Raw genomic sequence first — 12,729 nt, 5'->3', positions numbered from 1 at the left:
GTACTGCTCCTGCTCCTACTACTACTCCTTCTCTATTTTTTTGCTTATATACTGCTGGTGTGTAGTGGCTGCTATTGCTGCTGCTACTACTACTACTCCTACCACTACTCCTACTACTCCTCCTACTACTACTACTCCTCTTACTACTCCCACTACTCCTCTTACTACTCCTACTACTCCTCCTCTTACTACTCCTATTACTCCTCCTCCCTATACTTGCTACTCCTACTGCTGCTCTTCTTTCAGTGATGCTCCTACTACTACTCCTAAGTGGCTGCTGCTCTTACTCTACTACTACACTTACTCTACTCTACTTCTTTCTACTTACTATTACTACTTGCTACTCCTAAGTGGCTGCTGCTCTTACTCTACTACTACCACTCCTCTATTTTTTTGCTTATATACTACTGGTGTGTAGTGGCTGCTGTTGCTGCTGCTGCTGCTACTACTACTACTAATACTCCTACCACTACTCCTACTCCTCCTCCTCCTACTACTACTCCTAAGTGGCTGCTGCTCTTACTCTACTACTTCCACTCTACTACTACACTTACTCTACTCTACTACTTTCTACTTACTACTACTACTTGCTACTTCTAGCTACTAACTGTTGGCTGCTGTTGCATTTTTTGCCAAATCTCCTAGGACTCGCCTAGGACTTGTTGCCCTGTCTTTTGCCATCAGTTGTTGCTCTATGTTTGCTAAGCAATTGTTGGTTTTTTTGCCAAATCTCCCCTCTCCTCTCCTCTTCTTTGTTTTGCCGATGATGAAATTGTCCAAGTCCATACATTATATGGAATATGAGCTGATGATCAAGAACTTGTGAGGAACTTAGCATCATTAGCAGCCGCCCCTACATTACCTTCTCCTCTCTTCTCTGTTATGATGCCTTGATGCTCCAAGTTCATGATGAAATGATGATTGACATGTTTCTGAGGCCTCTACTACTGCTACTACTTGTTTTTTTGATATATTGTTGTTTTATAGGACTACTTTAGTTTATAGACCTTTTTTATTTCTTATACCTTCTCGCGTACCTAAAGCACACTTTCTTGCATATATTAGAACAAAGCGCGAAATAATGCCACGGACACTAGACAGTGTAGCCCGATGCCCCGAGCCTAATGAGTAGCCAACCCTTGAGGAGCAAGCACTAGAGGACTAGCTTACTTAGGAACAGTTCGATAACAAGGTAGAAAAGGATCTAGAAGTGATGCTTACTCAGGAGCAGTGTGACGAGGAGGAAGGCCCCGAAGGAGAGGCTGCTGAAGGCGAAGAAGAAGAGGATGATGATGATGACTCAGAAGAGGGATATGAAAGTCCTGAGGATCTTTTCCCATGTGAAGCCAGAAGGAGGCCAACGGAGGAAGATTTGGACAAGGATTTTGACCCGAACGAGGAGATAGGGAAAAAGCCTTATCTTGTAAATTTTCCTAAATCTTTGGCTATGTTACCTCTGCTAACACTTTGACCTATCGTATATATAGGTCCCTCCTGAAACTCAGAAAAGACGACGTCGACGTCGTGACATCTCACTGAACAAGATGGAGTAGAGGAAAGGAGAGTAGAGGCAACAGCCACAGAGACGGATCATGATGCCTTTGCTCCACAAACTCAAAACACAACCATGACTACCAAGCCTAAGAGGAAACGAGGGGATAGAAAAGGAAATCTATATCCAGATAAGGCATGTTATGTGATAACGGAGGTCAGGCTAGCAGGGGAGATCCTTGAGCCGAAGGAATTAAGAGGAAAATTTTGTAATGCGATCGGGGCCCTAGTAAGAGATAAATTAAACCCAGCAATCCCTAACTAGAAAGAGGTACTAGAGAACACAAAGAATGCACTATGGGATAGGCAGTTGAAGGTCAATTTTAGATTTCCGGAGGGTAAGCACGAATTGGTAAAAAAATGCTATCAGGATGATGGGAGAGGCATTCCGATATTGGAGGTCGGAGCTCAACATGAAGTATATCCAAAAGGGGTTAACTCCCTTCAATAAGTTCGGCAAAATAACTTCTAGTCAATGGGAGGAGCTCGTGGCTCAGAAGACTTCACCGGAGGCATTAGAGCTCAGTGCCTGTAACACTGAGCTGGCGAAGAGGAACAAACACCACCATCATCTAGGCCATGGTGGCTACTATGCCATGGAAGAGCAGTTTAGGAAGATGGACGAAGAGTCCACAGCCGCTGGGAATATCGATGTGATGAATTTGAAGGTACGCTCAAGGAACTGGATATATGCGAGGAGTACAGAATCATCCGGCAGTAATCTTAAGTTTGATAAGCCAGAGACCCAAGAGGTGGTATCAAGGATACTAAAATATGCTGAAGACAAGGAGAAGGGCTCATTCAATCCTTCCAGAGAGAGGGACGAGCTTAGCCTTGGCTTGGGAAACAAGGAGCACACAGGCTGCACTAGGGGGCTAGGGAAAAGGACGACCTAGAAGCAAGGATTCGAAGAGGACAGGCACATGTATAAGAAACATGGCCGAGACTGGGAGACTAGTCTTGAGCTCCAAGTGAAGGCTCTAGTTGCGAAGGCGCTGGAGGAGCAAGGACTGTCTACGGAGCCACAAATATTAGTGACGCCGCCAGGAGAACTGGCATTAGTTGGCAGTCCTCTGAAAGTTCCTAGCAGCCAAGGTTCCACTGCAGCCACAACCCCAGTCAATCACATACGGGAACCAACTAGTTGCACCTTGGTGTTTCTTAGTGGCCGGCAGAACACAGTGATGGAGGTGGCAACGGGTGTGGCACATCCTCCCGGTGGCTTACACCACAATAATAAGATACCGCCGGACTACACTAGGGTCGAGGTGCATACAGTGAACCCCGAGTTCATGCAGTGGAGGATAGACTATGCAACTCCCAAGGGGCTGGTGTTACTCGAAGATGTTATGGGGCAGTTCATCCTCTGGCACAAATGAGACATTATATTGACTGCTTCTTCGCCGCCTCCCCCTCTCCCAAATTTGGAGCGAGTTGTTGAGGTTGGGGAGATATTTTCACCGTCTCGTGACCCCCACATTCCTGAGATGCCATATTCTTCCCTGCCTCCTAGCGAGCATGTGCCTGATGAGATGCCACAACCTTCTCCAGCTCGTACCGAGCAAGTGCATGATGAGATGCCACAGTCTTCTCAACAAGCACAACCGATACATGAACAACGAGTGCCTCCTGAAGAAGGTGATGCACAAGAAGATGAGGACGTGCCTGAATGGGAACTTCGAAAGAAGATTCCAATCAACATAAGGCCAGTTTATGTTCTGATCAAAGATGTCTCATCGGTGTCCAAGTGGTATTCCCATGACTAGTTCAAGCCTGAGAACCAAGTTAAAATAGTCCCATCATGGGGTTCTGAGGAGGCCGTCACTAGCAAACTCCACCAAATTGCAAAGCAGTATCCAAATGTTGATGCCATCAAATGGTCAAAGGATTGCCCAAAAACATATGAAAGAGGCAAGCCCTTCCTACCAAACTGGGACATCCAGCGCCTACCACTTGGACTGAGAAGGTTCCATGATTGGTACTTGCGTGTTCTCCCAACGAGCATAGATATCATACAAGCATGCTTCCCCACCGACACATTTGGAAGCCCAGCCGGAAAAATTGTCTTTGACTTCAATGACATGCACACATGCTTTCACCTAGGAGAAATGGAGATGAATCTAATTCATACGTGGTGCCTGTAAGTCCTTGTCCTCCCGATATGATATGAATGTAATCTTTGAATTTTGTTATAACTAACCCACGCCGTGATTTGTAGAATGCAAGTGCACATTGTCAAACAAATGCCAAGTGTGAAAGCCAGGTATGTAGACCCTCAAGCTATAGCCCAAACAAATTTTAATTACCCTAAACGGTGGACACTGGATGCCAAAGAGCTAGCTGTTGCAAAGACTCTTCGGGAGAAAGAGCGTATCCGTACGGCGAAACTAAGGGAAGAGTCTCTTAAGGTTGCGGCATACATTGCCCTGGCTTTCAAAAATCTCCAACAACACTCTACTATATGGCTACCATACAACTTCGAGTAAGTTCAACTCTATACTTAAAGCTTTGTTCGATATATTTTATTCGATGTAAAAGAGCTTATCTAGTTCTATGATTAAATCCATGCAGCAACCACTGGATTTGTATAAGCCGTCGATGTCGGGAGGAGCATGGCATGGGTCTTTGATTCATTAGATAAGGACACGGTGACATACAAAGACTTCATATCGATTCTCAAGACATATACATATCGATAATCCTCATTAGCTTATATGTTTGTATGCATACTTGTAACGTTCACTTTTGGATACTAACAAGTTGTATTTGCTAAAATAATTCGAACATGGCATTTAGGTTCTATGTCACTAATCATCATGGAAGGCATGATCCAGCAAGGAAGGAAAAGCTGGCTATAAAAACACTATGTGTGGTAAGTGTAACTTACTTATTCAGTACTCCGTTACATGGCTGTCAAAAACATTACTTAACATTTTCATATGCAAAACACACAGTGCCCCAAGCAGAGGCCTGGGAGTGTACATTGTGGATACTATATATGTTCTATGATTAGTAACACTGATGTCTACAGGAGACACCCCTTAAGGGTAAGTTTGAACCTCTTCACCCGTAGTATAAAAACTTCGTACATGGTATGAAATACTAAACCGAAACTTGTTCTCTTGTAGTGGAGAGAAGAAAAAGGAATAAAAAAAAGACCCATACAAGGATGACCAACTCTTAGAGCTCGTCGTCGACCTTTGCAACTTCATATTGGACCTAGATTGTACACGTCAGAGGCGCCTACCATGACCGAGAGTCTGAGTTAGGTACAAATCCTCAGTACCAACACATTCGTGAGACTGAAAGGCTAGCTCTAGGACGTTGATAACAATGTGTATGGAATTTATATATTTAATGGTGGATTGTATATATTCTTGTGAATTGGACTTGTAATTGTAGTTTATAGAATACTCTTGTGCTTTTAGTCGCGGTCGCAGGGCATTTGGCAACGCGAATGCTGGTCGCGGGGCGTTCGGCAACGCGAACGCGGTTCGGAACGTTGGCCGCGGGGCGTTCGGCAACGCGAACGCGGTTCGGAACGTTGGTCGTCGGGCGTTCGGCAACGCGATTTTGAATTGTAAATTTGAATTTTTTTTGCGGAAAAACATACTGTAGGAGCGGTTTTAGATTGAACCGCCCCTACAAATACATGTTTGTAGGAGCAGCTGGTACTACAGCCGCCCCTACAAATCGATTTGTAGGGGCGGCTGGAAACACCAGCCGCCCCTACAAATAGATTTGTAGGGGCGGCTGGTAATACGAGCCGCCCCTACAAATCGATTTGTAGGGGCGGTCTAAAAACCGCCCCTACAAATGTATGATTTGTAGAGACCCTTGCGTAGGGGCAGCTGAGCAAATTGCCCCTACAAATGATCTACAACCGTCCCTAAAAACCCTTTTTGACGCAGTGCCTGCTACTCTCTTTCCTTAATTCATCCGGTGCACTCCTCTAAAATTTTCCCTAATTCTCACATCAGCTCAAAATAAGCTCAACACACATACATTTTTATTTTTGATACAATTTTATTTTAGTGATTTTACTATTTGATGCTATATAAATGTTTATATAATATATCACTACAAAATTCCCGCAGTAACACATGGGGTATCATCTGGTTCTAATTAGCACATGAAACATACATTAATCAACGTATTAGCATTTATTAAAACTAATTCTACCATCACAATTACAAAGTAATAATATAACATACTAATAATCCTTAATTTATTTACTAATGACAAAGATCATATAAGCTAGTCCGCCAGATTTTTTTTGGGTCAGAAAATCCAGCATCTAAGGGTATATTCCCTATCGATAGATTTACTTGTCCCAATGATCCATCCAACCAAATGCTACATATCCATGGATATCTGAGCAACTAAACGCAACGTTAGTCCCTTCTTCGACTCTTTTCCTAGTTTGCTTAGCGCCGTGGGCTGTGGTGGTCGTCGGGTGCCTCGGCTGGGACCATGGCTCCTGTGGGCTTTGGCTAGGAGCATGATTGCTGCTGGGCGCTGGCTGGCAACTGGGCGTTACTGCTGCTACTACTGCTAGTACCAGTAGTAGGCTGGCCCGGCCGATGATTTTGGCAGGGACGCAAATGCGACGCTAGTCCTGTATAAAGACTGAAGACGCTTCGGGCAGCGGATTTGCTGGCTTCCCTTAGCTTGCGGCGATGGTGGGCATTGCCCCTAGAGCAGATAGGAACGAGTAGATGAGAGGATTTATATTTGAGAAACTTCCGAGCGAATGGAAGGGGATAGTTGGGCTGGCGACGCGACCCACCAAGGAGCGTCCCGGCGGACGGACGCCTGTACAGTAGCGTTACCATTTTTATTACTATACAAGCTCTAGTTTCTTCTTCTACTAAATTGGCCTTTAGTAAAGTGGCATTGACTTTTTGGCCCAAAACCATAAAATGATAGAAGGGTGGGCGTTCTGATTCAGCCCACATGAGCCAAACAAAATAGCCCCCCTAGGGTTTTCACTACATATAGCCTCTCACGCAAACACTTCTCTTCCAGCGCCGCCTCCCCTTCCCGCCCTCCTGCTCGGTCGCCGCCGCTTGTCGCCGCACAGCCGCAGCAATAATGGCGGATTCGAAGGCCACTGCGGCGGTCACCCTCCGCACGCGCAAGGTCATGACCAACCGCCTCCTGTCTCGCAAGCAGTTCGTGCTCGAGGTCATCCACCCCGGCCGCGCCAATGTCTCCAAGGTCGGGGATCTTGTCCTCTCCTCGTTTCTCGGTGATGTTCGGCGGGATCTTGACTGGTATGTCTTTCGCGCAGGCGGAGCTGAAAGAGAGGCCTGGCGAAGCTCTACGAGGTGAAGGACTCCAACTGCATCTTCGTCTTCAAGTTCCTAACCCTCTTCGGAGGCGGCAAGTCCACCGGCTTCGGACTCATCTACTGACAACCTCGAGGCCGCCAAGAAGTTCGAGCCCAAGTACCGCCTCATCCGGGTATGTTATTATTGCCTCGCGATGTCATAGTGTAATCGAGTTCTGCGCTTGATTTCGTTGTTTAATTGTCCCGACTGTAGGAATGTGTGGTTGATTTGTCTATAGCATTCGGTGACTTTTAGCCCTTGTTTAGTTCCTCCGCCAAAACTTTACAACCTATCACATCGAATGTTTGGACACTATGTATAGAGTATTAAATATAGACTAAAAAATAACTAATTGCACAGATTGCGACTACTTTGTGAGATGAATCTTTTAAGCCTAATTAGTCCATGATTTGACAATAAAGTGCTATAGTAACACATGTGCTAATGACTGGATTAATTAGGCTTAATAAATTCATCTCGTGGTTTACTGAACGGATTCTGTAATTTGTTTTTTTATTAGTATCCGAACACCCCATGCGATATCCCATGTAACATCGATGTGACACCCCAAAACTTTACATCATGGATCTAAACACCACCTTAGCTGCTCTTTCAGTGTCTGAATTGTACGAGCTTAGACCAAGGTCCCTATTTACTGAAATGTGCTATAAGGTGTTCGGTTTGGGATATAGGGTGTTCGGTTTGAGAAGTCGCTCCATTCTTCAAATTTGGTGGAATGACCCTACCCACATACTATATTAATCATTAGCTTGTGACAAATAAGGTGACGATGGATCAACCTATTCCATTCTGCAAACGAAACCAAAAAGTGAGTAGGGAGAAGATGATGGACTTACTCATTCCTCAAAGCAAACACTCCTAGAATCGGCTGATGTTGCCCTGCTATGGTAGTATTAATCATTAGCTTGTGACAAATAAGGTGACGATGGATAAACCTATTCCATTCTGTAAAGGAAACCAAAAAAGTGAGTAGGGAGAAGGATGATGGACTTACTCATTCCTCGAAACCAAACACCCTAAGTGTCTCTACTCCCTAGTATCGGCTGATGTTGCCCTGCTACAGGTAGTTTGGGCTTTTCCCTGAATGGCTGAATCTTCTGTCTTAAGGCTATGCTGGTTTAGTGGATGCATTTAACATCATAAAAGCCTAAACTGCTATAGAGATATATACTGATGTGTTAGCTTTTACCCCCTCCTATTCCAAATTATAAGACGTTTTGACTTTTCTAGATATATTGCTTTTACTATGTATCTAAACATAGTGTATATCTAAGTGTATAGCAAAAGTTATGTATCTAGAAAACTCAAAACAGTCTTGTAGTTTGGAATGGAGGGAGTAGCTTACTTGGTTGAGTGCTTGTCCTAACATGTAATTGTGCCTCGTTAAAATGGTTTTAATCTGGGCATTGATGCAAAGTCATGTAATTTTGTATATCACCCAATTTGATGGTATCTCGGACGCTTTTTTTTTTTGGATGACAAGCTTGTTGTAACAGCTGTTATTGCTACATTATTTTAGTGCACATTGTATAGATATTTTCATTCAAGCTTTGACTAGATATTTCTTTCATATATTTATCTTTCTATATCTCGAACCAAGCAAAATTCTTGTGAACCAAGGATGTCTTACCTATCCTGCTGTTGTATAAGAGAACATCCCACTGTTGTATAACTGAACACCAAACTACACCTGAATGGTCTGGGTTAGCCTCTGATCGGTGTTCATTTTCCTTGTTTTCATGATCTAGCAAAGCTCAAATGACTACCCAACCTGCCATAAGCAATCCTTTTGACCTTCATCATTGAAAAAATCGGACACCTACTATTATGCTAACATCGGAGCAAAAAACCATGCATATTATTGTTGAAACAAAGAATGGTGGCAGATTCTCTGTGATCATTTTCATGTGGCAGAATTACTGCACATGTTGTATTTAAGCTCGCTAGTGTTTGACTGTCTTGAACCTTCAGATGTCGCCATTTATTGTTGCTGTTAGCCTGTGTTTGATACACCTGTTTGTAGGTGCTAATATTCTGTTTTTCCTTGACAGAACGGCCTTGCAACTAAGGTAGGAGAAGTCACGAAAGCAGATGAAGGAACGTAAGAACAGGGCAAAGAAAATCCGCGGTGTGAAGAAGGTGAGTACCAGTAAACAACTGCTACTTTCTAGGTTGCTACTTGTATTCCCCATTGTTCTGGTAGCCAACCACATAATCAATTATGTTTGCTGCGCAATTTTTGCAGACAAAGGCTGGAGATGCCAAGAAGTAAGGGGGAAGTTGCTTGCTTGCCATCTTCGTCTTATTTGGCTTCGGTTTGTTTAGGGTGGGTTCCTTCTGGCAATGCTGAATGTTTAATTAGAAGTAGAGAGGATTTTGCCAGTTACCCATTACGCTGAGTTTCCCGCTGTGCCTTGTGTTCAGTTTTGGGGTACCTTATCAGACACTAGAACATATACTTGTTTATTATTTTGATTTATATTTTGTGTCTGCTGATGAGAAGTGTAAGCCAGACTTCTGATGAAAAGTGTCTGCTGCTCCCTCTAAGACTGTTCATCTTTAAGGCGTTTTTTTTACAAAATTTATATATGTACTGTATATCTAGAGAACTTTTCTCACTAACGACGTGTTTTCTTACAAAATTTATAAGTGATCTCGCAAAGTGTCGTTGGTATGGTCAATCGAACAAAAGGCCAGCGAGACAACAAGATGCAACCCTAGTTACACTTGCACACGAAAACCCGTTTAGGTACCACTGGCCGTGGCAGTGCTGCTGCAGTAACCAAACAATAGAGCTACGGTACATCAGGTCAACTAGAAATAAACGAACAGGCCCATTGCCATTGCATCCATTTGTACTGGCTGTGCCTGCGACAAGCCACGCAGGGACCTCTGCCAAAATGGACTGGTGTACCTAGATCAATGGAGCCGGCCCGTTCGCAGAGAAGAAACACAGCTCCGGGCCATCTGTTGGAAGCATTTACATCTTTACTGTTGAATAGAAACGTTTGCTCTCTGATCCGTCGCCTTTTAGGAACGTTTGCTGTCTGAACATGGATCGTTCATGAATCGTTGCCCAAACCCCAAAGCACATGTACACTACGTCATGCATGAACAGTAAACACCGTTCGTAAAATGTGCGGTTAGTTCAAAGCGCGTCACTTGGCATGCAAGTGAGGCAGGGCTCGTAGTCACTGGAGTGATGAGTTTGACACAGACATCCGGGTAGTGCGGATTGCAATAACCCATCGATAGAAACGCAGCATTTGCAACAAACTACCTAAACAAATTGATCAGGAGCAATATATTTGTCAGTTCAAAAAGACCAGGAGCTACTAGCAATGGAAGATGGCTCTATTCACTGGTACCATGCCATGGCATGACAAGATGCTGCAATCCACACATGCACGACCGACCCCGTCGAATTTCACTGGTACTCTATTCCTTGATCGCTGGCACAACTACTAGGCTACTGCTAAGCTAGTACTGCTCCTCGCTCTAATCTTCATGCTGCCATAGCAGTATGGCATACAGTACAGTGAGAGGGAGCTAACAACGAACACGAGAGGAAGCACACATGAAAATTTAAAGAGCAGTGCTGCAACAGCATCAGCTAGCCGCCGCATTGGTAAGCTACTAGCTTGAGGCGACGCAGTTGAGGCCCAAGCAACCCATCCACAAGCTCCTCCTCGCCGCCCTCTTCTTCTGAAAATCAAAGCGATCGAGGAAATTTTTAGGCCCGTTTGGCACGGCTCGCACCGGCTTCAGCTCATCCGACGAAAACACTGTAGCAGCACTGTAGCAAAAGCCGGTTTTCTCCCTCCTCCCCTCTCCTCTCACTGACGCCGTCACTGTTCATCAAAGACGCACAAGCCAGTTTTCCTGCTTCTCCCCGCGCGCTACAGTGTTTTTGCTACAGTGTTTTGTCAGATAAACCGAAGCCGGTTGAAGCTGTCCCAAACGGGGCCTTAGTCTGCAAGAACCAACCGAAGGATAGCAAGAAGAATACGCGAGCTTTATTTTGCAGTCGCTCTACTATATGCGTCACGTACGACGTACCCGCCGCCTTGGAAGGTGGGAGACAGTGGTATGGTCGTCCGGCGGCGGCACCCGGTACAGGTCCTCGTCGAGGGGCCTCACCACCACCACCCTGCGTGCAGCACCCATGGCTGGGGCGCACGCACTTGCCAGCGCCACCGCCCTCTTGTGCTCAACAGCTACAGAGACGACGTCTCCGCCGCCCGCGGTCCCCGGCCTCCGCGCCTTCTTGGGCGCCGGCGGCCTACGGCGCGGGGGCGGGGAGTACCTGAACCAGACGTCGCTGCAGGCCTCGGGCTCCGACGCGTACCACCAGGACTCGGCCGCTGCCGCGGCGCCTGGCGTCTGGGGAGGACGACGTCGAGGAGGAGTAGTTCCACTCCCCGAACGCCGGCACGTGCCGCCGCCTCGCCTTCTCCATGATCTCAGAAGCCTAGGTGTTGTCTCAGATCAGAAGAAGCCGATGGAAGGCAACGAGGTCGAAGGTGGTGAGTAGACGGATAGCAGCAGCAGCAGAGAAGCTAGCTATGGTGGTGGGAGAAGGACAATGGGCGCTGGATGCCTTGGCACGTACATTATAGCCTTTATAAATGCGCGCTCCGCTTCGACCCCCATGCCTTGCCGCCTTGGCATGCATCGTCTGGAAGGAAGAACTGCACGCTAGGCAGAGTGGCATGGCACTGGCAGCATGCATGCCAGGCCATAAATTTCTCGGTCGACTGTTGCGCATGCAGAGCCTGAGAGGTCGAGTTGCTTGGACTTGACGCACGGCGCGCGCCCGACGGGTACAGTGCATGCGACGCCAGTGCACTGTACATGCATGTGTACCCGCGGCATGGCGACGCCTGCGCTCGCATTCGTTGCGCACCACACTACTGGTGCTGCTGGGCCATGGCCATCAACCACGTCAGGGCTGGCGGTAGCAGCGTTGGCTGGGCTAGCCGCCGGCCATTGCCGTCGAGATGAGTGATGAGTGTACTAGAGCGACTACTGTAGATCAGTGGACCAGAGCAGCCGAACCTGGCCGGTTCCGACACACGGGCTTCGCCCAACCGTTGGTTCCTTCTTTCACTCGTCGGCCTCAGTTAAGCCTGGGCAAAATACCCGATACCCATTACCCGTACCCGAATTAACCGAACCCGGACCCGAATTACCCGAACCCGAGGTACCCGATCCCAAATTCGGATAGCGATTTTGATTACCCGAAATTAGTTTGGGTAATTCGGGTAATATCCCCCGGTACCCAAACTACCCGAACTACCCAAAGATTTGTTTTTGTCTTTGTATTTATCATGTGTTGTTAGCTGAACCATTTAATTTATCACTTTATTAGAATATAATTCTCTCTATTTGAATGAGTGACTGTAATATATTATTCTCTACAAATTGCTATTGAAATTCTATACAAATTGCTGCTGAAATTATGTATAGATCGCTACTGAAATTTAGTGTAGTTTGTTGTTTTCTGTAAATTTGGGTATATCGGGTAATACCCGAACCCGAACCCGAATTATCGGGTACCCGAATTTGCGGGTAGTGTTTTTTCGGAGGTAATATCGGGTAGCAATTTTCATTACCCGAATTTTGAATTACCCGAATTACCCGACCCGAAAAAATCGGGTAACCCAAACGCCCAGGCTTAGCCTCAGTTTAGTCTTTTCCCAATCACATCGGATGTTTTATATATGTATAGATTATTAAATATAGACTAAAAAATAATTAATTACACAGATTACGACTAATTTACGAGACGAATTTTTTAAGTCTAATTAGTCCATGATTTAAC

The 12,729-nt window shown here is 45.7% G+C and overlaps 2 pseudogenes; one reads left to right on the top strand and one right to left on the bottom strand.

The window, feature by feature from the left end:
* Window positions 1-6,632: 6,632 nt before the first annotated feature.
* On the top strand, window positions 6,633-9,177 carry LOC136522613 (small ribosomal subunit protein eS24z-like; annotated as a pseudogene).
* A 1,189-nt stretch (window positions 9,178-10,366) lies between these two features.
* LOC136519873 (uncharacterized) lies at window positions 10,367-11,364 on the bottom strand (annotated as a pseudogene).
* Between the last annotated feature and the right edge of the window lie 1,365 nt (window positions 11,365-12,729).

The sequence above is a fragment of the Miscanthus floridulus genome, chromosome 18, assembly GCF_019320115.1.
Source record: "Miscanthus floridulus cultivar M001 chromosome 18, ASM1932011v1, whole genome shotgun sequence".
NCBI lineage: Eukaryota > Viridiplantae > Streptophyta > Magnoliopsida > Poales > Poaceae > Miscanthus > Miscanthus floridulus.
This window is presented reverse-complemented; position numbering and strand designations above follow the sequence as displayed.